Below are 27,351 nucleotides of genomic sequence, written 5' to 3' on the forward strand. Positions count from 1 at the left end.
GGATAACATTGTGTTGGTATAAAACAGGATGGGGAGCTTGAAAAAGAGAATTTAAATAAGTAAACAGGTGGCAAGAAGGGCATTTTAGGAGCCTAAAGAAAATAAAGACAGATGCAAAGGATGGATGTACAACACAGGCTCTGGAAACAGTGACTCTGCATAAGACTGAAGCAGAGGATTTGTTTCAGACAGGAGACAGAAAACCTAGAAAGTCTGAGTGGACTAGTACTGTGTTCAGCATGTGTAATTGACTTGCTACTCTTTGTACGCAGCTGGGAAACAGTGAATGCTTTAATAAAATAAGTGATGTGGTTATAACAACATATTAGGGATATTAGCTTTAATGCACTCTATAAGGTGGATAAGAGAGACTAATGGGGAGGTGATTATGTTAACTGAAACATGACAAGAAAAAGCATCCAAGCTAAAACGACAGCAGTGTGATTGAAATATATAAAAAACTAGAGTGGCAAATGCTTTCAGTATTGGATATAATTTCAAAAACATAATTTCTCATGACCTATTTTCAACTGTTCCTTCCTAATATGTCAAGGTGAATAAAATGTTTCCAGCATGTTTTCTGCTGACCACATTGATTATTGATGAAACCAGTTGAAAATATTTTCCTAACCCTGATAAACTCCTTTGAATGCATTAAATGAATTTATATTTAAAATAAAAATGACCTGCAATATTTCTGATGTGATTAATTTACTAGAAATGGTTTCATGACATGGTTAAAACACTAAAGATGGCCTGTGCTATCAAAGGCAAAAGTTTCAATTATAATAGGAAAGTATATATTTCACTGCTTGTTAATTTTAATATAAGTTCATAGAATGCATTTATATGTACCCAGTGCCTTTATAAAGTTCATTTCTATGTAAATACAGGAATATCATAAGCTATCATGAAGCACAGACAGGCAAGTTATGCCAAAACCATTCTTATGGCAGCTATAAAATGAAGAAAACCAGTAAGCTAAGGGTTACCCTCTCAAATCTTTACTTCTCTCATCTTGTCCAGCATTAGTGTATGAGATGTATTAAATATGACCTGGAGATATCCACCCACCTTATTTTTCCACCCATCAAAGTTTCAGTTTGTGTTGAATGGACACAAATAATCTTTATGAAGCAATCTGACCTATTCAAACAAAAATATATTACTCCTTTAGCCCATGGTGAAGAAAATTAAAGTAATCAAAACTAAGCCCTAGCCAGCATTTCAAATAAGATAACAGGGGGCATTTATATTCAACCAAAGTGTATTTAAAATATAATGTACCTCTGCATACAAGAGAGACTTGAGGTGGTATTATCATGTATCACATGGGACTGCAAGTATAATAAGGACAGTTGTGGCGGAAGAATAGGAAAATAAGATTAAAAATTGGAATTAATGTGTTACCCATTAATTTCTGCTTAAAGCATTTCCACTCTAGAACCTTTAAATCTTACTGAAAATGTTCAATGTATGTCAAAAATAAAATGTGTTCAGGATGTCCATTGAAAACTAAGAGAAAGATTCTTCTACACAATCAACATACAGTTATTCCCTTTGCATCCCACTTTTTTTGGTGGAGGGTTTTCACTTTGCAGACACTATATTTTCTTCATTTTGATGAAGATACTAAATATCTAAAGTTTGAGCATAGAAGCAATGCTGCTCTGGCTTAAGCAGCAAAAGATGACCTAATAGGATATTCCATCTTAAATTTTGTTTCACAGTTGAGCATGAATTACATTCTGAAAACTGGGCTTCATAATTTGCTTGATTTATTACATTCCCTGATGTGTTAGCCTAAAATCAGTAATAGAGGACTTAAAGAAGCCCAATCTTTCTGTGTCAATGACACCACCTGCTTTAAATTCAATGGGAGACCAACATCATAGGAAACTTTCAGATCCTATCTATGATGCACTCTAAGTGTGACTTAAGACACTGAATAAAATAAGAAATGTGTAAAGAAATGCTCTTCAGAAAAACAAAGAGGACAATAGCATGTTAAATCACTATCCAACATGAAAATGTAAAGCTTGAGGTTTTAACACAGCAACTGTAGCTTTTAATTCTTAAAAAAAATAAAAATGCAGAGGCTATGAATTATAGAAATAATTCATATGTTACATTTTATATTTTTATTTTGGGGTAATCATTTTGCAGGACATCTTGTCTAGTCTCTATTTGTTTACTAAGAACTGGAAGCTTGTATCTAATGGACCCTGCAAATTTACTATAATAGGTTGACAGTATTTTATAAATAATTTAAATAATAATTTGGAAAATAAGCCCAGTATTAAAATGATAAGCACAATTCTTGGGGGTTTTGTGTTCAATATGGCTCACTGAAATAGTCATTTTAACTGTTTCATTTTTTCACATAGAAAATGTATGTTTTAGGCCGGGCGTGGTGGCTCAAGCCTGTAATCCCAGCACTTTGGGAGGCCGAGGCGGGTGGATCACGAGGTCAAGAGATCGAGACCATCCTGGTCAACATGGTGAAACTCCGTCTCTACTAAAAATACAAAAAATTAGCTGGGCATGGTGGTACGTGCCTGTAATCCCAGCTACTCAGGAGGCTGAGGCAGGAGAATTGCCTGAACCCGGGAGGCGGAGGTTGCGGTGAGCCGAGATCGGGCCATTGCACTCCAGCCTGGGTAACAAGAGCGAAACTCCGTCTCAAAAAAAAAAAAAAAAAAAAAGAAAATGTATGTTTTTCTGAACAGCTGCAAAGCCTTAAACATTGCTTGAGGAACTTCTACTTTTTAAATTAGATTATAATCATCAATGACCACAGACACACTATTAACATCACTCAAATTTACTAAAAAGTATAGCCCAGTATACAAGAGGGCAAAACATTTTTTAAGTCAAAAGGTAAATTTGGTGGTTATGGAAGGAGGGAAAGTCTGTGAGGAACGAGAATTTGAAGTTAGACACATCTGGATTGAATAGATTTGCCACTTTATATATCTATGCACCCTTGGACAAGCCACATAATTCCTCAAAGTTTCCATTGACTCACATTTTTTATATCACAGATTTACTATAAGATAAAGTAACATATGTAAAGCACGCTATACAATGTTGACACACAGCAATTCTCTAGATATGTTAGGTTGCTTTCTGATATATGTTCCACTACACAAAAGCAGAATAAGCCAAGTTTTAAGTAAATGAAAACTCTAATTTCTGAAATACAATGAATGATATAATTTGTGTATCAGAGAATCAAGTTATGAGTTTGACATCAATCCCAGGTTACATTAATCATAATGTTACTTATTAATCATAACAAGCATTACATTACTTGTTAATTATAACAAGAGTAACATTTTTGTTATTATTAGGATGGCTTTGGCAAATAAGTGCTTTCCTTAGCTACCTCTTTCTTCTTTCTCCTTCCTTCCTTCTGTCCTTCCTTCCTTCCTTCCTTCCTTCTTCCTTCCTTCCTTCCTCCCTTCCTCACTCTCTCTCATTCTCTCTTTTTTTCTTTCTTCCTTTCTTTCTTTCTTCTCTTTCTTTTCTTTCTGTCTTTCTGTCTTAAAACTGAGGTGGGTTTTACATCCACTGAAAAGAAATTTGTCATGCTACATCCCAGTCAATCACTCTACTCATGAGGTGCCTTTTCTTCCTATATCTAATACCATGGGTTAGTTTGGCCTTTTCTAGAACTTTATATAAATGTAATCATATAGTATGTATTCTTTTGTGTCTATATTTTCACTCAGCACAAAATAAGATTCATCCATATTGATTTACATATCACTAGTTTATTTTTATTGGAGAGTGGTACTCAATTGTATAAATACATCTGAGTGTGTTTATCCATTCCCTTCCATTTTTGCACTTATTTTTTATTAGTGTTTCAGTTTAGAAATTACTGTGGATCACTGTTGAGTAGATAAAAATTTTCAAGGAATGTTAAGATAATTTGTAGTTCAGACTATCCCCTAAGATAAATGATATGTATTATTTCTCAAACTTTTTAAAATTTACAAAGCAATGGTCAGAAAACTACGGGCTGTGGTCAAATCTGGCACTTCACATGTTTTTGTAAATAAAATTTCATAGAAACACAACCATGTCTAATCACCTATAAATAATTTAAGCCTGCTTTCATGTTACCATGGAAGAGTTGAGTAGTTATGACAAAAAATATATGACTCTAAAAAATGTCTATTTGGCTCTTTACAGAAAGTTTCCCAACCCCTGTTCTAGAATAATTATCAGACTGATTAATACTATATGACCTCTAGAGCCCATCAAAATATCTTCAGTGAGTTTGTTACAGCTAGTTAGACAGGTGTGAGTGGAAAGGGAGAGGGCTCTCCTCCCACCCCCACCCACTAGAAATGTCAGGATATCATCAGGTGATAGTTCAGCAGTTATCACATTTCTTCTCTAAAAATGGTAATTTGGCAGCCAGTGCCAAGGAGGGACAATCTCCTGATGGTCCACAGCTGTCACACTAAAGTGTTATTTGAAAGCAGGCTCCAGAAAGAGGCAACTCCCCAAACAGATAAAAACATTTGAGATTGGAAATTGGCTTGCAATAAAATCTCAGGTATTGGGCAAGTGAGTGTGGGTAAGTGCATTAAGAGACAAAATGGTGGATTATGACCTTCTGCAGGTATTCCACTGGTAAAGGGAAGAAAGCCTCAGATGGGCATGCATTCAACTTCCTAAACACACTGTAACTGGTACCTGTAGGGATTCTCGGCTGGTAACTCGAATACCTTCTACCCCTAACAACTTAAGACATAATAGTAGGCAATGGGATGATATGGCTCTATTTTTTATTTAAGAAGAAACACATCACTTTAGAGCTTTGGAAGTTATTGCACAGTACAATGCACCTCAAAATGTTTAAAACAGAAAAAAATGGATCTAGAATTTATCAAAAGGATACATTTGTTTTGAAGCCATGGTAACATTTTCTTTTACCAAACCTTGAGAATATCTAATACACAGTATTTTCTTTTATGCATTGTTAGCCAAGAATAGTCAAATATAAATACTTTATGTTAAGCTTTTGTTACAATTATTTTTTTTTCATAATTTTAAACTATTACTTTTATATTTCCATGTGTTGTTTGTTTCTCTTCCCGTGAACCAAATCAAATGCATTTGAAACAAGGAAGGCAGAGGTAAATAGGTTAATATATGCATAAAATAGAAATGTTAAAATACAGCAGCTGGAACCACCCAACATGTTCACCTTGCCTGCTGCCTAGACAGAACCGATTTATCAACACAGGGAACTGCAATGGAGAAGGTAATTCACACAGAGCCAGCTGTATGGGAGACCAGAATTTTATTACTCAAATCAGTCTCCTAGAAAACTTAGGGATTAGAGTTTTTAAGGATAATTTGGTGGGTATGGGCCTGGGAAGTGGGGAGTGCTGATTAGTCAGATTGGAGATGAAATTATAGGGGTTCAAAGTGAGTTCTTGCTGACTTCTCTTACTGGGTAGGATTGCAGAACTGGTTGAGCCAGATTACCAGTCTGGGTGGTGTCATCTGTTCCTTTGGAACTCAGGATCTGCAAAACATCTCAAGCACTGATCTTAGGTTTTGCAACAGTGATATTATTCCCAGGAGCAACTTGGGGAGGTTCAGACTTGCAGCCAGAGGCTTCATGGCTCCTAAAACATAATTTTTATCTTGCAGCTAATTTGTTAGTCATACAAAAGCCAAGAAGGGGGTTTTTACAGGAAAGAGCTATTATCAATTTTGTTTCAGAGTTTACATTATAAACTAAATTCCTTCCCAAGGCTAGTTTGGCCTACGCCCAGGAATAAACAAGGAAAGCTTAGAAGTTAGAAGATGAAGTCAGTTAGGTCTCATCTTTTTCACTGTCCTGATTTCTTCAGTTATCATATTTGCAAAGACGGTTTCAATCACATCATGCAAAACTCAGAAAATTATGAATTTCACGCACACAAATAACCTTAATTCATCTCAATATGCTTGCCAAGATCGAAGTCCACAAAAATTTGACTGAGTATAAATTTGCGTTGGCTTTTCCTATATTCACCAATATTATCTCCTTTCCTTCTAGTTGTTTTTGGTTTTTTATATCATTAAATTAACACAATAAAAGACTAAATGTAAACAAATACTAAAAATAGAGTATTATGAAGACCAAAGAAAAGATTAAATGGGACGATGTTAATGCTTATAACTGTTCTTAAAGTTTTATTTCTTACTGCTCTGTAAATGTTACCTAGGTATAATTTAGTAATTGTGCACACATATCCATGGCCCTTTAAAATGCAATCATAACCACATTTGTAAATACTTTATATTAATAGTCAATTTATAGTCATAATTGAAAGCACGAAGAACAAGTTTTTTACTTAATTACTATGTGACAGACTGTATTTTGTACTTTCATGTACATATTTGATATTGTAGTGGTTTTTGACCAATATGCTGCATTAAAATACAAATAAAACTTTATTTCAGATGTTACTTATTATATAGTGTCTGCAACTGCTAAAAGTTACTTGGCCAAAAAATAAATATAGAGAGACTGGATGAAACCTCCCTGAGGACAAACATTAAAAGATTGCTATTCTCAAAGATTCAAATAAGAGACACCTATATCTTACAAAGTGGTGTAAAATATTATGGTGTTGAGTGGTATGAGGGTAATGTATGCAGCAGCAATAAAGAGATTTAGATATATTTATCTTTTTGCACTGTATCTGACAGTAGCATCAAGCAATATCACTTTTTTTACAGTATAACCTGAGGCTACTACTTTTTAAGATTCTACAAAATAAATAATTCTCTCTCTCTCTCTCTGTCATTATACCGTAGTATTCTTGGGGGAGAAGAGAGTTACTTAAAGACATCTTCTTTTTTTTGGGGGGGATAGTCTGCTTTTATTGTATTGAAACTGTTCAAGCTAATTTTGAGTTAAAGATACTGCTATTCTCAATGTGCCAGAGCCTCCACACACAATATTGGGGATGGTGTATTTCATTTTCTTTCAGCTTTCTCCAAGTGACTTTCCTTAACCCCTCCTTTCAACAAGATTCTCAGAGAGGAAGCCATTCACAATGTTACTGGGCATAGGTATCTTGAGGGATGGCTGGGTGCCTTCTATGAGACTTAACATATTTCCTGAACATGGTGCCTCACCATGGCAACAGCCATGTCACACGACACATTGGTGACACATGTAAGGTGCTGCCACAACTCATCCCAGGTTGAATGTCTGTGATTCATTGTTTCCACTGACACAGTGACTACTGTAACTTGCAGTTGGAAGGCTCTCTGGTTTTCAGTGCCATTAATGCATACTGACTCCCATGGCGCATGGAGGGCTCAGGGAAGAGAAGCATAAATAAATAAGTGCAGGATGTAAACATTGCCTTCATTAGCTTTGCAGAGAAATACTTGTTCATCAGTCAACCTCCTTGCCACTCTCATTCTTCTTTTTTTAAGCATATTTTGTTGGTTAACACCTTGGAAGCTTGAAAATGATTTTTATTTTTAATCATAGTTGTACCCATTTCTTCTTGGCAAACTTCACAAGAGAGAGTTCATGGTGGCCCCTTTTTAGTATTTATTTATATTCTTCACACGTAGCAGATTTATTGATGAAGGCATGATTCTGGGAATATTTTTTTCTCATTGTGAAATATAATGAATGCTTTACATAAATCAAATGATGGAATTAATGCATCCATTGCTAATGTAGGGGGCTGAAGGAGGTATTCTATCAGAGGGCTTTTCCAGAGGTCCAAGATGGGTGGTATTTTTTTTTCTTTTTTTATATTGCATTTTAGGTTTTGGGGTACATTTGAAGAACATGCAAGATAGTTGCATAGGTACACACATGGCAGTGTGATTTGCTGCCTTCCTCCCCTTCACCTACATCTGGCATTTCTCCCCATGCTATCTCTCCTCAACTCCCCACCCCCCACCGTTCCTCCCCTATTTCCCCCCAACTGACCCCAGTGTGTAGTGCTCCCCTCCCTGTGTCCATGCGTTCTCATTGTTCAACACCTGCCTATGAGTGAGAACATGCGGTGTTTGATTTTCTGCTCTTGTGTCAGTTTGCTGAGAATGATGGCCTCCAGGTTCATCCATGTCCCTACAAAGGACATGAACTCATTGTTTTTGATGGTTGCATAATATTCCATGGTGTATATGTGCCACATTTTCCCTGTCCAGTCTATCATCGATGGGCATTTGGGTTGGTTCCAGATCTTTGCTATTGTAAACAGTGCTGCAATGAACATTCGTGTGCATGTGTCCTTATAGTAGAATGATTTATAATCCTTTGGATATATACCCAGTAATGGGATTGCTGGGTCAAATGGAATTTCTATTTCTATGTCCTTGAGAAATCGCCACACTGTCTTCCACAATGGTTGAAATAATTTACATTCCCACCAACAGTGTAAAAGTGTTCCTATTTCTCCGCATCCTCTCCAGCATCTGTTGTCTCTAGATTTTTTAATGATTGCCATTCGAACTGGCGTGAGATGGCATCTCAATGTGGTTTTGATTTGCATTTCTCTAATGACCAGTGATGATGAGCATTTTTTCATATGTTTGTTGGCCTCATGTATGTCTTTTTTTGTAAAGAAGACATCTTAACTTCTAACCTTTTGCGATATTTCTTTTTCTCAACAGACTATATCCCACAACATAATAGCTAGAAATAATCTAGTCTAAAATATTTATCAGAGCAAAGAACTAAATTAATTCTAATACAGAAAGAGACAAAAGAAAAAATTATTTAAAGTGTAATTTTTTTCAATAAAAATTGGGGAACCTCAAATTTACCTCAGTGTTTCCTTTGATGCAAATATCATGTTGAAGACTAATATTATTTCACCTATGACATAAAAATGTTTTAACCACGTTTAAAACCACAGAGGACTTCAAATTAGACTTCATAATTTCACATTCAAATTGAGTTTCATTTTGTAGTTCGTATTTTTACGAATTTGGAGGAAAATTAAGTTAAAATATGTAATAATTGAACATCAATTATATGTTTGACTTTATGCATGGGAATTGAGAGGAAGGGAGAAGATGTATCTTATTTAGCTTTTTGTTTATAATATCTAGCACAGTTCCTTATATATAGTAGTAATCAATATATTTTTGCTGAAAGATAAATGAAAGAATGAATGATCATTGTATTAGTTATCTATTATTGTGTAACTAACAATCCAAAAACTTAATGTCAGAAAACATATGTTTATTATCTCATATTTTCTGTGGATGAGGAATACTGAAATGGCTTATCTGAGTCCTCTGGTTCAGTGTCTCTCACAACCTTGAAATCAAGTTGTTGGTATAGGATGAAGGTCTCCTCCAAAGGCTCAGCTGGAAAAGGATCCACTTGCAAATTTATATAATTGTCAGAAAAATTGAGTTTCTTAGGGCCTGCTGAGCTGAGGGCATGGATTCCTAGCGGGCCTTAGCTGGAATCACCATCATTTCTTTGCTACATGACTCTCTGTGACTTGGCAGCCTGATTTATCAAAGTGTGAGATCTGGGAAGGCAATACAGAGAGTTTGCTAGCAAGACAGAAAGTTACAATCTTGTAAGCTAACTACAGAAGTGACATCCCTTCACCATAGCCATATTGTATTGTTAAAAGCATGCCAGTAGCTCCAGTCCACATTAAGGGAAAGGATTTCAACAGGCTGTGAATAACAGTAGTTAGAAATCACTGGGGACCATCTGAAATGGTTCCCAATAACAAATATATATTAAAATAAGAAGAAAATTCTTACTATGTAGAATTCCTTACAATTCAAAATAGTCAAAAATTTAAAAATAGAAACTAACAAATATTTATTATAAAGTACAATTATGTAGTAAATGAGGACTAAGCTCTGATTTTTTTTTTTTTTTTTGAGACGGAATTTCACTCTTGTTGCCCAGGCTGGAGTGCAGGGGCACATTCTCAGCTCACCACAACCTCCACCTCCCGGGTTCAAGCTATTCTCCTGCCTCAGCCTCCCGAGTAGCTGGGATTACAGGCGCGTGCCACCATGTCTGGCTAATTTTTTATACTTTTAGTAGAAATGGGGTTTCACCATGTTAGCCAGGCTGGTCTATAACTCCTGACCTCAGGTGATCCGCCCCCCTTGGATCCCCAAAGTGCTGGGATTACAGGTGTAAGCCACCCTGACTGGCCTTGATTTTTTTTTTTTTAATCTTGCCCAAATTCCTACCTAAGGGGTCCAGGGAATCATGTCTTATAAACCATAAATTTTTATCAGATGGGTCTTATTTTGCCCTGTATATTTTGACTTATTTTCCAGTCTGACTCAGGCATAACAAGGAAGAAAATCAAAATATTTTACCACAAAACATGTTTCTCTGCCTTATCTTGAAACAGCCCTGCAAATCCATCCTTTATGAAAAAGATTCACATTCTATAGAGAATCCCTTTTTCCTTTTGTTTTCCTTTTTTCCTTTCTAGATCCAGTAGATAATCAACTAAGAGCCAGGCACTCTTTAAGGTCCAATAAGAAACATTTTACAATCTGCTCTCTCTGAAGTCTGCTATCTGAGAGACTCCCCTGCACAATAAAACTTGGTCTCCACAATATTTTATCTTAACTTGAACATTTCCTTTCTGTTGATCTCAGGTCTTCAGATAAACTCAATTTTCAACTAGAAAATGTTAAAATTTACTTATGCCCTGGAAGCTCCTGCTTTGAGTTGTCCCACATTTCTGAACCAAACCAATACATTTCTTAAAAGTATTTGATTGATTTATCGTGCCTCCTTAAAATATCTAAAACCAAGCTGTGCCCCAACCACCTTGGGCACATGTTCTCAGGACCTTCTGAGGGCTGTGTCATGAGTCATGCTCACTCATATTTGGCTCAGAATAAATCTCTTCTAATATTTTAGAGTTTGACTCTTTTCATCAACATAAGTGATCTATAAAAGAAATGTATTAAAATTAAGAGAATCATTTATAAAGAGATTTAAATTTTGATTTTAATTAAGCTTAAACAATATTGAAATACATGATATTTAACTTAATTAGAAAAAATTATTTGTATGAAGGCAAAAAAGGCTGCTCAGATTCTATTCCTTCAGTTCAGAACCAGCACCCATCCTTCTCTAAGAAATCCTAATAGAAACCATATCCCCTATTAGAAATAGTTGATTCTAATTTCTGCTACAGAACTCTGAAAAGTAGCTTAGCTCATAATGATTATTCAGCCAACCTAATTAGTGTAAAATGCAAGAGGTTGACACATATACTCTTTGTTCTCTACAAATTAAAAACAAATATCTAATGTCATTAATTGCAGGTTTTCATCCTGTTGACAAAGTTAGCAGTTGCTGTGCCTACTAATCTGCATTATTTTTGTAGCAAAAGCAAAGTTTCTTAAAAATTGTGAATTTAACTTCTTAAAAATTGTGAATGGAGCTGGGCGTGGTGGCTCACTCCTGTAATCCCAGCACATTGGGAGCCTAAGGTGGGTGGATCACAAGGTCAGGAGTTCAAGACCGGCCTGGCTAAAATGGTGAAACCCCTCTCTACTAAAAACAAACAAACAAAAAAATTAGCCAGGTGTTTTGGTGAGTGCCTATAATCCCAGATACTCAGGAGGCTGAGGCAGGAGAACTGCTTGAATCTGAGAGGCAGAGGTTGCAGTGAGCCAAAATGACGCCAATGTACTCCAGCCTGGGTGACAGAGTAAAACTCCGTCTCAAAAAAAAAAAAAAAAATTGTGAAACGTGAATAAATAATTTGGAACGACAACAAGGGGAAACCAAATTCATGTATTTTTTTTTTAACTTAAAATTCATTGAATTAAGTGGTCAATGCCAAATAGTAATTTAAATTGAATAAGATAACACTAGAAATTATAAAAACATAAGGAAATGATACAGGATATTTTTGGTGCCGCTTTGACAGCTGGAGACCTCCTTGGCCTGTGATGCTTCTGCTTAGGCCTTGCGGAGCTCCAGTCTCACCGAAGGAGATACTCTGCCTACTCAGCCAGGCGGGCTTTGCTTTGCTTGCACTCCTGCCTGAATCTTGCACTTGCCATGGGATCCGCGCTCAACCTGTGCTGGGCGAGGGTTGCCACTACCTGCTTCTGTCTTGGGCACCAGTATCTGGACAAGGGGAACATGGTGGTGCCTGAAAAACTTGGAGATGCCAGCAACCTTGGAGCCACAAAGTGGGTGTTATTCCTGCTGTCTGTAGCTCGGTGGATGGGGGTGTGTTAAGGGCTCATTCAGCCCTGTTGCCCCACTAGGCCTACAGCTCCTGGGTGGCATGCTGCTGCTTCCCACTGTGTGGGGTGGTGACCCTGCACCAGAGGAGGGTGAAGGGCTACAGTGTTATAGCCTTTTTGTACCCATGTTTGGCAGGTCCCAAGTTCTTGTCCTGCATCCAAAAAGAATGGGGTTACGCTGACAACCAGAGGGTGAGTGGAGCAGAGCGTTTCATTGTGTGACAGAACAGTTTTCAGTGGAGAGGTGAACCGAAGGGGGCAGCCCTCTACCTGAAGCTAGGTAGCTCCCCCATCAAGTGTGGCTGAGTGTGGGGCTTTTATAGGCCCAGAACTGGGGTGGTATGTGCCATAAGTAGCACTAGAAAAGGCAATATTCAATTGTTTAAATTGAATTTAAACAAATATTCAGAAAGAACAAGTAAGGAAAGAGCGACTAAACAGGAATAGAAATTTTCACTCTGGGTCACAGGCTTCATCTGGTACCAACAACCCAGTTTTCAGGCATCAAGCTGTTTCTGGTTTGAAGGTGGAGTTTCACCCAGGAACCCAATCCTGTCTGCCTAAGATTTGTCTGCCGCCTGCCTCTATCATAAAGATGTGTTCTGGGTTTTCCTAAGATAGTGGTGGCTGCCTAAATCTTAGTCTCTGCAAATCCTATGAAAAGTCATCCAGATCAATAAAGATAACACATATAACCGAAAATAACCCATACCTTCATCATAACAAAAAGGTAGAGAATACTACGTATTTTACATTATCTGGAAGTACATAAACAAACAACAAATTCCAGCAGAGCTCATTTTAGAGCTCTTACTATAAGCCTGATGAAGCAGGAGGAGGTTGAAGGGAAGGTAGACAGTTTTAGGTCTGAAGAGACTGAAAAAAAAGGAGAAGAGAGTAGAGAGCCTAAGAGAATAATACAAAAAATTAAAACAAGTTGAAAATATGACTAAAGCAGCACAGAAACATTTTCCCAATTTCCCTCACCTATGAGATAGATAAAAATTCAAAGTTTGATCATTTTCCTTTCTGTGAGGCTATGAAACATTAAGTAGTATCCTATGTTGCTAGTGGCAGTGTAAAATGGTGCTTTTATTTTTTTGAGACGCAGTCTCACTCTGTCTCCCAGGCTGGAATGCAGTGGCATGATTTTGGCTCACTGCAACCTCTGCCTCTCTGATTCAACTGATTCTCCTGCCTCAGCCTCCAGAATAGCTGGGATTAAGGCACCCGCCACCACACCCGACTAATTTTTGTATTTTTAGTAGAGATGGGGCTTCACCATGTTCATCAGACTGGTCTCAATCTCCTGACCTCAGGCGATCCACCTGCCCTGGCCTCCCAAAAATGGTGTGGTACATTTTATGTAAGGTATTCTGGCAATATTTACCAAAACTGCCAACTGATCCAGCAGTCATACTTCTGAAAACATACCCCATAAATACACCTGCATGTGCACAAATTGATAAGTTTTTAGCTGGATCAGTGATCTACATGGAGTGAGGAGGACTTATCTTGCCTTCCTTCATGACATATTTGGCAATGACTGGTGACATTTTGGTTGTCATAATCAGGGGGAGAGGGTGTTACTGGCATGTACTGGGTAGCTGCCAAGGATGCTTCTGTATATCCTACAATGCACAGTACAGATCACCACAGCAAAAAATTATATGGTCCCATTTATCAACAGTTCTGAATGTGAGAAACCTTGATACAGATCAATTATTTTATTTATATAATAAACTATGTTTCTACAATTCATATCTTCTGTTTTCCTTTTCAATTTTAGGAACATCTTTGCAGTTCTAGTCAGCATTTATAGTTTAGGTTTGTTTTTCTTTGATTTCTATGTGATGACAGTGAATTTAGATGTGTACAAATATCTAGTGAGTTAAATATTTGAATTTTTACAACATCTCAAGGAAAAAAACACGTCCAACTGCCAAAGCAGAAGCAATTGCAACCATACTTTTGCTGTCCCTTACTTAGCTTTTCATAACCCTGCCCTGAAAATCTAATTTAGAGCTTTGAAAGCAGCAAAATGTAATTATATTTTTATTAGATACACAAAATATAATTATATTATAGTTTTCTTCTGTAAATATTCTAAAATTTGCTTTTAGAGGGTTCTTTAACACAAATGCTGCCTAAAGTGACAACTGCTTGAAGCAAAGAGGTTATGAACCACCACTGGAAAACTGTGAGAGCTGCAAGACTTATGCATGTGATCATTGTGTGTGGAGCTCAACATTTTTTCAAATGTTTAGTAAAAACAGCCAATCAACACATAAAACATCAGAAAAGGGCCAGTCGTGGTGGCTCACACCTGTAATCCCAGCACTTTGAGAGGCAGAGGCAGGTGGATCACCTGAGGTTAGGAGTTTGAGACCAGCCTGACCAACATGGTGAAACCTTGTCTCTACAAAAGTACAAAAATTAGCTGGGCATGATGGCAGGTGCCTGTAATCCCAGCTACTTGGGAGGCTGAGGTGGAGATTACAGTGAGCTGAGATCCTGCCATTACACTCTAGCATGGGCCACAGAGCAAGAGGTCACCTAAAAAAAAAAAAAAAATCAGAAAAGCACAAGCTGCCTTATGCAAGAACTATAGTGTGATAACTATTATACAAAGTTTACATTTACTTCTCAATAATGTACATACATGTCATATTGCAAAAACTTTTAAGATTCTGTTTCTCCCAAAATGGATTGTACAAATGCTTATTTTTAGGAGACAATTTTCCCCTTCCAGCTCCATATAAAAGTAGTTTGAAATAGATATAACCTCCATTTTATTTTTTTTAAATGCAGGGTCTTACTCTGTCACCTAGACTGGAGCACAGTTGTGCGATCTCAACTCACCACAACCTCCACCTCCCAGGCTCAAGAGAGTCTCCTGCCTCCGCCTCCCGAGTAGCTGGGATTACAGGCATGCATTACCACATCTGGCTAATTTTTGTATTTTTAGTAGAGATGGGGTTTCACCATGTTGGCCAGGCTGGTCTCAAACTCCTGACCTCAAATGATCCACCTGCCTCAGCCTCCCAAAGTTCTGGGATTACAAGCATGAGCCACCACTCCTGGCCAAGAAAACCTCCATTTTTAAAAGTAAAACATTCCCTCCTTTTCTTCTTCCTCTCCTTTCTTAATCTTTCCACTCCACTTCAGCCTAACATCCTTATCATATACACTAATCTATACTCAGAGATGTAAATACCATATGTAGTTGAGATATGCAGTATTTCTACTTAACTACCAAAGCCTTTATGGAAATGGCAGTGTCCAAATAAACCTTAAAAAAATGAGAAGCTAATTTTAGTTTCAGAAGCTTTTAACCTTCTATAGGGATCTTCCAGTATGGCTATCATACTTTTGATTATAAGAATATCCATTGAGGCCGGGCGCGGTGGCTCAAGCCTGTAATCCCCGCACTTTGGGAGGCCGAGGCGGGTGGATCACGAGGTCAAGAGATCGAGACCATCCTGGTCAAAATGGCGAAACCCCGTCTCTACTAAAAACACAAAAAATTAGCTGGGCATGGTGGTGCATGCCTGTAATCCCAGCGACTCAGGAGGCGGGGGCAGGAGAATTGCCTGAACCCGGGAGGCGGAGGTTGCGGTGAGCCGAGATCGCGCCATTGCACTCCAGCCTGGGTAACAAGAGCGAAACTCCATCCCCCAAAAAAAAAAAAAAAAAAAAATATCCATTGGTACAAAATAAAGATGTAATTAGCAGCTGGGTATGAAGGGGTTGAGACAAATAGGAATTATGTGAATGTATTTTATGTATTGTATGTATCCCCCTTGTCTGGAATTCAAATATATCAAATATGAGAACCTAAGTGAGAGGAACATAATCAGCTTTGACAAAAATCATGATAAACTGACATTCCACATTGTGTTTTAAAGTTGATCTGTTGTTAGAGTCTTGGTATTTTATTTGGAAAATTATACTCCTAAGTAAGAAATATGCTTTATGTTATGTTCCTAACTTGGAGATACTCTATACTAGTCTTCTTAAGTAAATAGATTCATAAGAACTAAGTCAATCAATTATTAACCACTTGTTAAATATTTTACAATAAATATAGCTGACAGCTTTAAGAGCATAAATTCAGGTTTTTAAGACAAGTTTTTAAATAAATATAGTGTCTAATAATATATATTTTGATTTCAAAGTTATAAGTCAACAGCTCTTATAATACTGTAACAAACCTTATATTATTAGTGAAACTTTCTGTTCTTTTTTAGCAAATCCTTAGAAAAACACTCAACTTTAGGAAATCAATATATATTTAACTTCAGTTGTATTTGAACAGGTATGTAAATATTTACTAACCTCTGTTTTGTTTTTTCTTCTTACAGTATATAATAGTTACCACTGACTTGCCTTCTCAAAGCATCTCCCATTTTCCATTGTCTCTCTTTCTCTAATGATTTTCATGAACCTCTAAGACCTGTGGATTCCACCTCAGTTGAACTTTCTAGCTACGGTGAAACTGATTAATATGGAATACATAATTTTGTTTCCATGGCCAACATCTAAACATACTTTAAGGACATAATATTTTTCTTTCATTTATATTTAAATTTTCATTTACAGTATTTATTCATTCAGCAAATATCGAGGGCTTTCATTGAAATGAAAGGTCCAGTTCTTGTCCCCACAGAGCTTTTAATCAAGGGGGAGGAATTGACAATAAACTGCCAATGTCACAATAGTTTTAAAATTTACACTGTGCTAACTTCCACCATGGAAAACTATAGGAGGCCATGAGAGCATAGGCCTGGGAACCTGACTACTAAGGATTCCAGAGGAAGAGAACAACACATGCAAATGAAGGGTGAGCAAAGTTTAGCCGAATATAGAGAAGGAGAAAGCTTTGTCTGCTCACCAGAGCGGCCAGTGGAAATTGTTCATGGTAAAAACTAAATGGGCCCATTTGAGGAAGAAGGTTTCATGAATGGAAGTTATGTTCTTTTTTAATGGTAAATTGATTGAAAGGGGATTAGGAAAGAAGTTAATGAAACTTCTGCAGTAGTTCAGGCCAAGTGATGACTTGCCTAAGGGTGAGAGGAAGATGTAGATTAAGATCAAGAAATGACTTGCTAGTGTAAATTGAAAGCTATATGAACAGTCATGAATGTCAACTAGAATTACTGAGCTTAACACTTCAGTATTGAATACATTCCCTTAACAAATATACATAATCTTTTAATCAATTTTCAGAAATTGCAGAGGAGTTTTTTGGTCTAAAGTAAGAAAGATTGAAAGAATTACAGAGAAAATAATGTCACAAAATGATAATGTTAAAGATCATTTGGATGTGGCAGTGATGATATTCAACAAAAAAAGCATGTCTTTCATTGAAAGTTTATCCTTGCATATTTACTATTCAACTTAATCTCAGAATCACAGGGCCAAGAAATCATGCAATGAAAGCTATATTGACCAAGAATTCCTGTTACTTTGGTAAATTTCCTCAGGGTAATGATTGAGTTTTAATTAATATTTCAGATATCAATAACTTTTAAAAACAGAATGTTTGATAAAATATGGTAAATAATTAAAAACCATTAAATTATAACAAATTATTTACAAATTAATATACATTTTAATATGTAATAAATACATTTCATAGCAAACTCAGGAGATACGTCTCGATAAAGAAATGAATTTCAAAGTACAATGAAAATTGTTATCCATGTTCTTTCTCTAAATTGCTGCAGTTTTCTCTGATTTAATAACAATTATATACATTTGATTGGCAGGAGAACATAATAAACATAAGAAATTAATGCAGTCACTGAAGACAAATTTTAAATATAATAAAGTTGGTAAGGTATTCAAGGAAAATAGAAGATGATGCATAAACTACCAGAAGCTATTATCTTGAAACATCTAATTTTAAAAATGCCATCTGCACCCTCATTATTTTTATAAATGGCATGTTTTTGAAGGGGTATTTCATTTACATGTTTTTGCTTCACTTTCATAAGATTATTCAACAGATCAACATTTTGATTAGCTTAAAATAACTTCAATTTACTGTTATATAACAGCAAGAACAGTAAGCAACAAAATGAAAATTGAGGGAGGAAAACAAGTATATATCTGGTGCTCTTCTTATCTGCTTTCTTTTAAACAAAATACTAGAAATTTTTTTAAAAGTGACTTTCCGAAACATAAATATTTTATCTGAGCTTTCAGCAATTAGCATTCAATTTCAGACGAACCTAAAATTTAGATACTATGGTTTTGCACCATCTTTTTTTTTTCTTTTTTGTAATTCTGATAAAACCCACTGAAGGACATTGAGAGAATTATAAACATCAATTGTCAGTGACTGAAGATGAAAAATGGGCGCTGTAGTATATCACTATCGCATAATATCCAACTAGAGCTTTAAATTATAATGGTAATATCTAACACTTGTAGAACACTCACTGAGAAATGGGCACTTTATAAGGATTACATATTCATTTACACATTTAATCCTCAAAAATATCCTGTAAAATGAATACTACTATCATGTCAACATTATAGTTGAAGAAACTGAGTTTACAGTGAGGTAAAGTAATTTTCTTAAGGACCCACAGAGACTGAATGAAAGAACCCAAGCTTTCTGACTTTAAACTTTACATCCCAGGATATCAGGCCTGTCATACGATACAAGGAGGTACAATTAGCATCACGATGTGGAAGTATACAGTACATTACCTATGCATAGGAAAGTGGTGGGCCTTAAAGTCAGAGGTAAGATGAAGAGGAGCCAGTGGTGGAGACAGAGAAGCAGCAGCCAGTGAGATAGTAAATTAATAAGGCTAGTCATGAAAATCAAGAGCAGAAAGTGCTTCAACTTGGTCAAGTGGTAAATGTTGCTGATGGGTTGAGTAAGCTTAGAATACAAATCTCACTATTGTATCATGCCTACTGGACAAAGTTGGAAGCCATCTCAAGGGAAGTCTTACTAGAGTGAGAACAGAAGACTTGATGGAGTGAGTTGATTAGAAAAACAAAGTGAAAGGGAGCAGAGCAAAGGTTCAAGGATAGCAGGCCGATGTGGAGTCACAGGAGGACCAATGACAGTTTCCTCAGTAACTATTTGTGGTGACAGACCAAACCAACGTGAGAGTTTATATACAACATGTAAACAAAATACAGCAAGATGACTGGCTACAGTGAAATGAGATCAGTGTGACACATTAATCAGCAAATCAGGCACAAAAAAAGACAACAGGTTAATCAAAGAACAATGGCCTCGAGCTACAAAGCACCTGAAAAATAAAAAAGGAGAGTAATGAATCTGATGTGACCTTAAACAATAAACTACTCCTATGGAGAAAGTCCCATAGAGAAAGTAATTGAAATAATTTCCAGAAAGGCACAAGTAACACCTGGACCAAGAGTTACTTAGGAAGAAAAAATGCAAGTATAGGTAAAATTCTGACTACAGACAATTATTTGTAATGCTGTACAAGCAACGAGGCAAAACAGAATCTCAATATACAAAGAAAATAATATTTTAATAGGGAAATATTAACGTTTAAATAGTACAAAGGCATAAATAAAACATGTTGGAGAGATGTCCTTTGAACAGCTAGAACAAAGTCTGTGGTTTGTTAATTCCAGCATCTCTGGGACTGGGCATATCTGGCAGCAAAAATGTACACTAGATTGTTGTTGAATGATAAAGATATTAAAGTGATCAATCTTTGTTAATTCAATGGTGGATAAGAAGAGTAGGTGTGAAGAGAGCACAGGAGTCTTGATATTTTTATTTAATAAGGCTTGATCATTTTATTGGACTGAGGGAAAGAAGATAATGACAATAAAGGGAGGCTGATGGGAAGAGAATGGTGGAGATTCTTATATCCTCCCTATCAGGTTTATGTAGAGGAGCCTATTTATTCACAAGAAGGAAAAAGTATAAAGGAAAAAAAAAATCCCACTTTCAATCTGCCTCCTCACTCTCCTCACTCATGATTTGCCAGAGGAAGAAAACCAACATAACTGATAGTGAATTTGGGTGAAGAGCTAGAAGAGAAGCGGACGAGCACACTCTTTTCTTTCTTTCTCAAAGTCTTGAATCCAGGATTCACACTTTCTCTTCCTCCTGCATATGTAAGTTGTCTATCCCAGCAAGAAATTTACAACTTGCCAGTTTGAGTGAATGCATTCAATATTCATGAAAAATTTGCATTCAGTAGGCTCATTGTGTCCAGAGGTCTAGGCCACTGTCCATTTCGTCTTTAGAAATAATTAACAGGACATTTTTATTTCCATCTGCCTTATTTCTATGTCTACTTCTCAGTTGATTTTAAATTCAGATGAGGTATGATTAATTATCACTCTTTAATCTCTATCAGAGTCCAAGCCACAGAGAATAGTGCTTCAATTTCCACCACAAGGGATTTAGGAGACAACAGGAAATACAAAATGGCATGAACAACACAAATCATTTGGGCACTCTTTAATGTGCTGTGTAAACTATGATTGGATTACATACAAAGGGAAAACAGCTGGTTGCCTTTGCATATAGCAAATAATAAAATTGTGCTCGGGATTGTGATTAGACTTGTCCCATCATAAAAACGTAAGTGGAAGGCAGGGAGAATTAACATAGAGTGCAGTCAAGTTGGTAACACCCTGTCAAGGAAAAGAACCAAGTTAACATCAAATACCTTTAAGAAGACCAGAAAAGGAGAGGTCAGCTGATTCAATCAAATATTCAGGTACCATATAGACAGAGAAAAATGCTGAAGTCGAGAGGAACTGATAAAATGCACTTCTGTCTGGCAGCAAAAACTTGAGGAGAACACAAAATAACATTTACAAATTGAAGTGTCTGTAGCCAAAAAATAGATGAGCTTATTGTGTTTGGTAGTACTAAGCAGAGAAAAAAAGTATTTTAGTGGGAATAATGGGTGATGATAAGCCTGCAAGCCTTCCACACAGTTATTTTCTTTTTTTTTTTTTAGAGATAGGGTTTCACCATGTTCACCAGGATAGTCTCGATCTCTTGACCTCGTGATCTGCCCGCCTCAGCCTCCCAGAGTGCTGGGATTACAGGTGTGAGCTACCGTGCCTGGCCATCACATAGTTATTTTCAATATTAGATATTGTTTATGAAAAAAGTTAATGAAACAGTAAAATTAAAGTCCTATGAAAAAGTATATTTTCAAGAAATATTTGAGAGATTTTTTTTTTACTAATATGCCTTTCAAATTTCTCAAAATTATATTGACAGCTTTCATGTAGATCTTGATCATCCAGGGGAAAGGGTTTTTGTTTGTTTGTTTTTCAGGTAATATCTTTAATCAAGTCCTATTATCAGATTTCTAATTTCTTTAGTTTAAAACATGACAAGAGTGTCAAGTAGTAAAGTAGTGAGAACATATTAAAATATTGGCCATATACAATATTTCATTATACCTTCCTTTGTACGTAGAATCATTTTCATTCATCAAGATAGATTTCAAATTGAAATAAATTTTGAACACAATCGCCATTAAGTTTTTACATTGAATCTTAACCATTAAACTTCGATGAGGTGTAGTAAGATTACACAAAACAGTCTTTTCATATCTGAAAGAGACTGGACATTTCTGATGTACCATCAATATCATTTGCTTGCTTATTAAAATTTTGTTTTATTATGAAATACTTAAGAAATTTATTTTAGTCCTGCAATTTGGCAGCTAAGTGTTACACATTTCAATTCTGAGGTTAATCCATTATATTATCTTTGTCACTGATGTGCCTATTAATCAGTTTTTGCTATAAATGGAAGAAAGGCTTACAGGGTTTAATTTAATAAACATTTTATTTTAAAAGTTTTCTCTAATGGTTTTACTAAAGCAAATTATGTACCTAGGTTATAATAGCATTTCCAAGAGAAATGGAATTGGTTTCCATCTGTCCAACTTTAAGCTGAACAAATAATTTAATAATTTAAACAGTAATTGAGGGAGTTGGCAATAAAATAGTCTAGTCTTTCTATGTGAATATATTTCAATTTTATTTATAAATTTAAGCCTTGTAATTAGCTAGTTTGCAATTAAAAATTAAAATTTACTCAAAGGGAAATAGCAACTATTAAAAATAGCATAATTAAAAATTAATTATATTTCCTAAGAATAAAAATAATTATCTTGCAAAATGCATATTACTTACCCAGCTGATGAATAAGAGGAATGCAATTTGTGTGAGACCTCAAACATTTTTGTGTAATTCCTGAAAACCTATGGGATGTAGTTGAATGCATATAACCAATATTTGTTTCATAATTCTCCATGTTTAAGAAAAAAATAGCCAGGCTGAAGTGGGACGATCGCTTGAGCCCAGGAGTTCTGGGCTGTGGTGCACTATGCCAATCGGGTGTCCTCAGTAAGTTCAGCATCAATATGGTGACCTCCTGGGAGCGGGGGACCACCAGGTTGCCTAAGGAGGGATGAACCAGCCCATTTCTGAAACTGAGCAGGTCAAAACTCCCATGCTGATCAGTAGTGGGATTGTGTCTGTGAATAGCCACTGCACTCCAGCCTGGGCAACAGAGCGAGACCCCATCTCTAAAAAAAAAAAAAGAAAAAAGAAAAAAAAATACTTTTATCTCATCTAGTGAAGGCGAAAGGGGAATTATTCTGGCAATTTTTTATTCATTTACTTAAGAAATATTTAATAGTTCCTGAATATCTACCACATGTACTATTAATACCACTGTTTGCAAGCAACAGTATTCCACTTTGAACAATATTGGAAGATAGTCTGGATTTTATGAAGTGAATGAAAGGGTTCAGTAATTATGATGGAGCCAGATGTTTAACTTGATGAGTTGGCAGATAAAGCCAGCCTGCAAGGGGAAAAAAAAATGAAGAAAACATGCAGAGAAAAGTGACTAAAAGACCCCCTAGCTTTACATTTTATAGCTTCAGTTCCTGTATTCTGACTACAAAAGCTGTGAGGGAAAGGACTCATAGCCCAACCCTGATCGGGTACCCACTTGGAAAAATTAGCAGTGAGCAAGGGAACAGATAATTGAAGGAATATTATAAGAACGTGTGGCTGATGGGAGTAGTGTCCAGAAAGATAGAATGGGAAGGGGTGTACAAAGTAGCCTAGACAGCCCATCCCATTGATATCTACCATATTGGAAAAGCAAATGACAGATGTGTACAAGTAGCTAGTTGTTCCAATTAATTAAATTATGGCTAGAGACCTAGGATATAGGCTAAACCACATATAATCAACAATAGTTGACCATGTTTGCCTTTAAAACTGGCTACTTACTATATTACAACCTAATACTTCATTCAGGAAGTAATGGAAAAAGGGAAAAGTGACAGAATGAAACTGAGTAGAATATCCAAAAAGGCAAAAGTGAAGTGGGAGCAACTTGTGCTAGCTGATTGGCCACTCTATGACAGACATTATACCTTCAACAGGAGTCCTTTAAAACTGTTATGGTTTTAACACTTTGCTTTTTTTTTGGATCTTACAATGTTTAAAAGACAAAGCAACTGGACAGGTGTTAGGTTGGGTTACAATATGAAAAACTCAGCTGCTACACTCTCACCCCTATGCTGTTTCTATGTTTATACTACCTGATAGCCCATCCAAAGGCATCTGTATTTGCCATTATTACCTGCATATTCTAGGAAGGATGGATTGAAGAGATTAGCAGTCACAAAGACATTGCCGTGGCCCATGCAAGAGACGATAGGATAGTTAAAAACAGGATCCTTTCTAAAAGATGAGCCTGGGCCCATAACCAATCTTTTCTACTTTCATGTTGTTTGACCTTGATCCAGGTCATCTTTACAAATAACCTTCCTTTTGTCCAAAATCTAAATACACCACTTGTCACAAAGGCTTTCTGAAATGATTAAATGAGATAATGGTCTAATTATTACAACAGATAAATCTCTTACAATTCCTGGAACATAGTACACCCTCAGTAAATTGGTATAGATATCAATAGGTTCTAAACTGGGGGAAAGGGCATGGTAGAGCTTTACTTTCAGCAGTGTGGGCCATGTGACTGAGTTCTGATGAATAGGATGTAAGTAGAAATTATGTGTGCAACTTCAGGTCATGGCTTTAAAAGGAACTAGCTTGCTCTCCGCTGCAGGTGTCACTATGGAATCGAAAATTTAGCGAAAGGCAACTTAGGGGATGCTGGGGCAACAAAAAGTAAAGCAGCTTGGTCTTTGGATAATAAAAAGGAACATAGGCACTACACTTCTTGAACTACCTACAAGTACGGGTTTTCATGTGAAAGAAAAATGAGCCAGTCTTGTTTGTCATTGTTACTTGGTCACTGTTAAAACAGCTGAAGTGCATTCTTTACTAAGATGTACAAGGAATCTAGATGATTTTTTCTTTAGAAATTACTCCACCACTCAAATATGAGTGGAAGCATGGGAGTTCATATGCCTAATTGATTATGATGTAGCACCATCTCAGTGGTAATGGATTGTGATGGAAAAGGAAGAACTATCCATATTACTTCAATAATTTCTTGAATTATTAAAAATGTGCATTTTTTATTTAAGCAATAGAATTGTCCACTATTATATTAAAACTATTTTACTGTACTCTATTGTAATTCCCTCAGTTATATCTTGCTTATATTCTTTTACTACTGAAATAATTAGATCAGAAACAAAGTTAATAAAATTGGAATCGAAGTTAAATAGAAACATAGATATGGATGAAGCAAACTGGGGAAGATATTTTGTTCCTGCAAGAAATTGAATGCTTAAATTTGTCATCAACTTGGTCTTTAAATAATATGTAAATATACATTGTTTTGCTCTTAAATTGAATGAAATACTGCCATAGCAATTTCCCTTTCAACGTGTATTCGTCTCATTCCCCTTTAGTTCATCTGGAAGTCAGTTGAGAAACAAAGTCTGCATGATTGGGATTTCATTTTGCCAGACCATCATATTAACTTTTTGAAAAATTGTAAGACTCTAAATGTCACAGGAATTATGAGGGCCCAAGTGCACTGTATGAAATTCAAATCAAGATGGTTTTTTCTTTCTGCACTCATGGGATATTCAGTCCTTAGCAAATTCATCTTCTGACAAATTTGGTCCAAAAATTTGAATCCTAAAGCTGAAGCTGTTTAAATCAAATCTTTTTCATTATTATTAGCATCTATCTATAGCTAAAAAACACATACTGCTTGCTGAGGACTGTATCTCAGAAAATCATTTCACATAAAAGAGGGAGAGAGATTGCCTTGCCATTATGTTAGCATTTTATTTACATTTTAATTGGTATTGTACGAAACATAGGAATTGTAATATTAAACCTGACTTTCTAGTAGGCATCAAATACATCTAAAAATAATGACTGACACAAAGATGAATAATTCTTTTACTACCAGGATCAAAACATTTCATTACCAAAATGCTTGCCTAAAAGGATAAAATGCCTCAAATCAATATTTATATATATGATCAAAAGCACAAAACATATGCGTGCAATCCATGGATTGTTCAAAATGTGCTTCCTTTTGGCTGGTGATACATTTATTTCAAGTAAAACTCTGATGTGGTGTTATGATAAACACACACACACTAAGCCATGCACACAGGGTTAAGAATTCTGGACAGAAATGTAGTTATAATTGGCTGGGTGCAGTGGCTCTCGCCTGCAATCCCAGCACTTTGGAAGGCCAAGGAGGGCGGATCACCTGAGGTCGGGAGTTCAAGACCTGCCTGACAAACATAGAGAAACCCCGTCTCAACTAAAAAATACAAAATTAGTGGGGTGTGGCGGTGCATGCCTGTAATCCCAGCTACTCGGGACGCTGAGGCAGGAGAATCGTTTGAACCTGGGAGGCAGAGGTTGCGGTGAGCCGAGATCGCATCACCGCACTCTAGCCTGGGCAACAAGAGTAAAATTCCATCTCAAAAAAAAAAAGGAAATACAGTTATAATTAAGCATTTTTTTTTTTTTTGAGATGGAGTTTCACTCATGTTACCCAGGCTGGAGTGCAATGGCGCGATCTCGGCTCACCGCAACCTCCGCCTCCTGGGTTCAGGCAATTCTCCTGCCTCAGCCTCCTGAGTAGCTGGGATTACAGGCATGCACCACCATGCCCAGCTAATTTTTTGTATCTTTAGTAGAGACGGGGTTTCACCATGTTGACCAGGATGGTCTCGATCTCTTGACCTCGTGATCCACCCGCCTCGGCCTCCCAAAGTGCTGGGATTACAGGCTTGAGCCACCGCGCCCGGCCATAATTAAGCATTAATCAGACTGCACTTATACCCATTTCTTTGCAATTGCGAGCCACATAGCACTACATAATGACCATTTGCATTCCTGTTTTTCCTACAGACAGGATATCTGACATTAGAATCATAAGGCTTTTGTTTAAGAATTGTTAACATGTTTTTCAGATCTTGATTTCCAGCAAAAGAGCTGATGCCAAGCAGTTTGAAGACCCCCACAGAGGAACCAAATCAGCATGAGAATATAGTTTCATCATCTCCCTGTTCCATGACTTCACCCTGCATTGTTCAACCAATCAATGATCTACACTCTTTAGCTCACTCCAAAATCCTTAAAAACTCTAGCCCCAAATTCATTGAGGAGACAATTTTGAAGTTTCTTCCTGTCTCCTCAAAGAGTGGCCCCATTTTTAAACATCTTTCTTTGCTGTCACCCAGTGTCTCAGTGTATTGACTTGCCCTATGCATCAGGCAATGAACCTATTACAGCCCCACATACATACATACATACATAGATGATTGATAGATAGATAGATAGATAGATAGATAGATAGATAGATAGATAGATAGATAGATTTTGTCCATAGTCCCATAGTCCTTTTACAGTCTTTCGGTATAATGGCGGGTTTGTTAGGCTTCAAAGGGAAGGCCTCAGAAAACAAATTCTGACCTTCTCCTACTCTCCTTTCACCTGACCCAAGGCAGGACTCTTATCTTCCCTTGCCTTTCTGATTGTGGATCCTAAGACACTCTCTCCATTCAGCATCCCATCCCATTTCCTTCCTGGGGAAAGGAATGCTGATGTCATTAAAAACTTCCAAGAAAACTGGGTTCAGAGAGCATCTCGATA

At 36.5% G+C, this 27,351-nt stretch overlaps 1 long non-coding RNA gene across 1 annotated transcript; it reads left to right on the forward strand.

Annotated features, from left to right (window-relative positions):
* The first annotated feature begins 7,088 nt into the window (after window positions 1-7,088).
* LOC116556565 lies at window positions 7,089-20,032 on the forward strand. Its single transcript, XR_004271074.1, has 3 exons — window positions 7,089-7,170; window positions 10,470-10,474; window positions 20,019-20,032. It is a non-coding gene; the product is annotated as an uncharacterized LOC116556565 (long non-coding RNA).
* Window positions 20,033-27,351: the final 7,319 nt, after the last annotated feature.

This window comes from Sapajus apella, unplaced genomic scaffold (genome assembly GCF_009761245.1).
Source record: "Sapajus apella isolate SASKATOON/1434 unplaced genomic scaffold, GSC_monkey_1.0 scaffold17, whole genome shotgun sequence".
Lineage (NCBI taxonomy): Eukaryota > Metazoa > Chordata > Mammalia > Primates > Cebidae > Sapajus > Sapajus apella.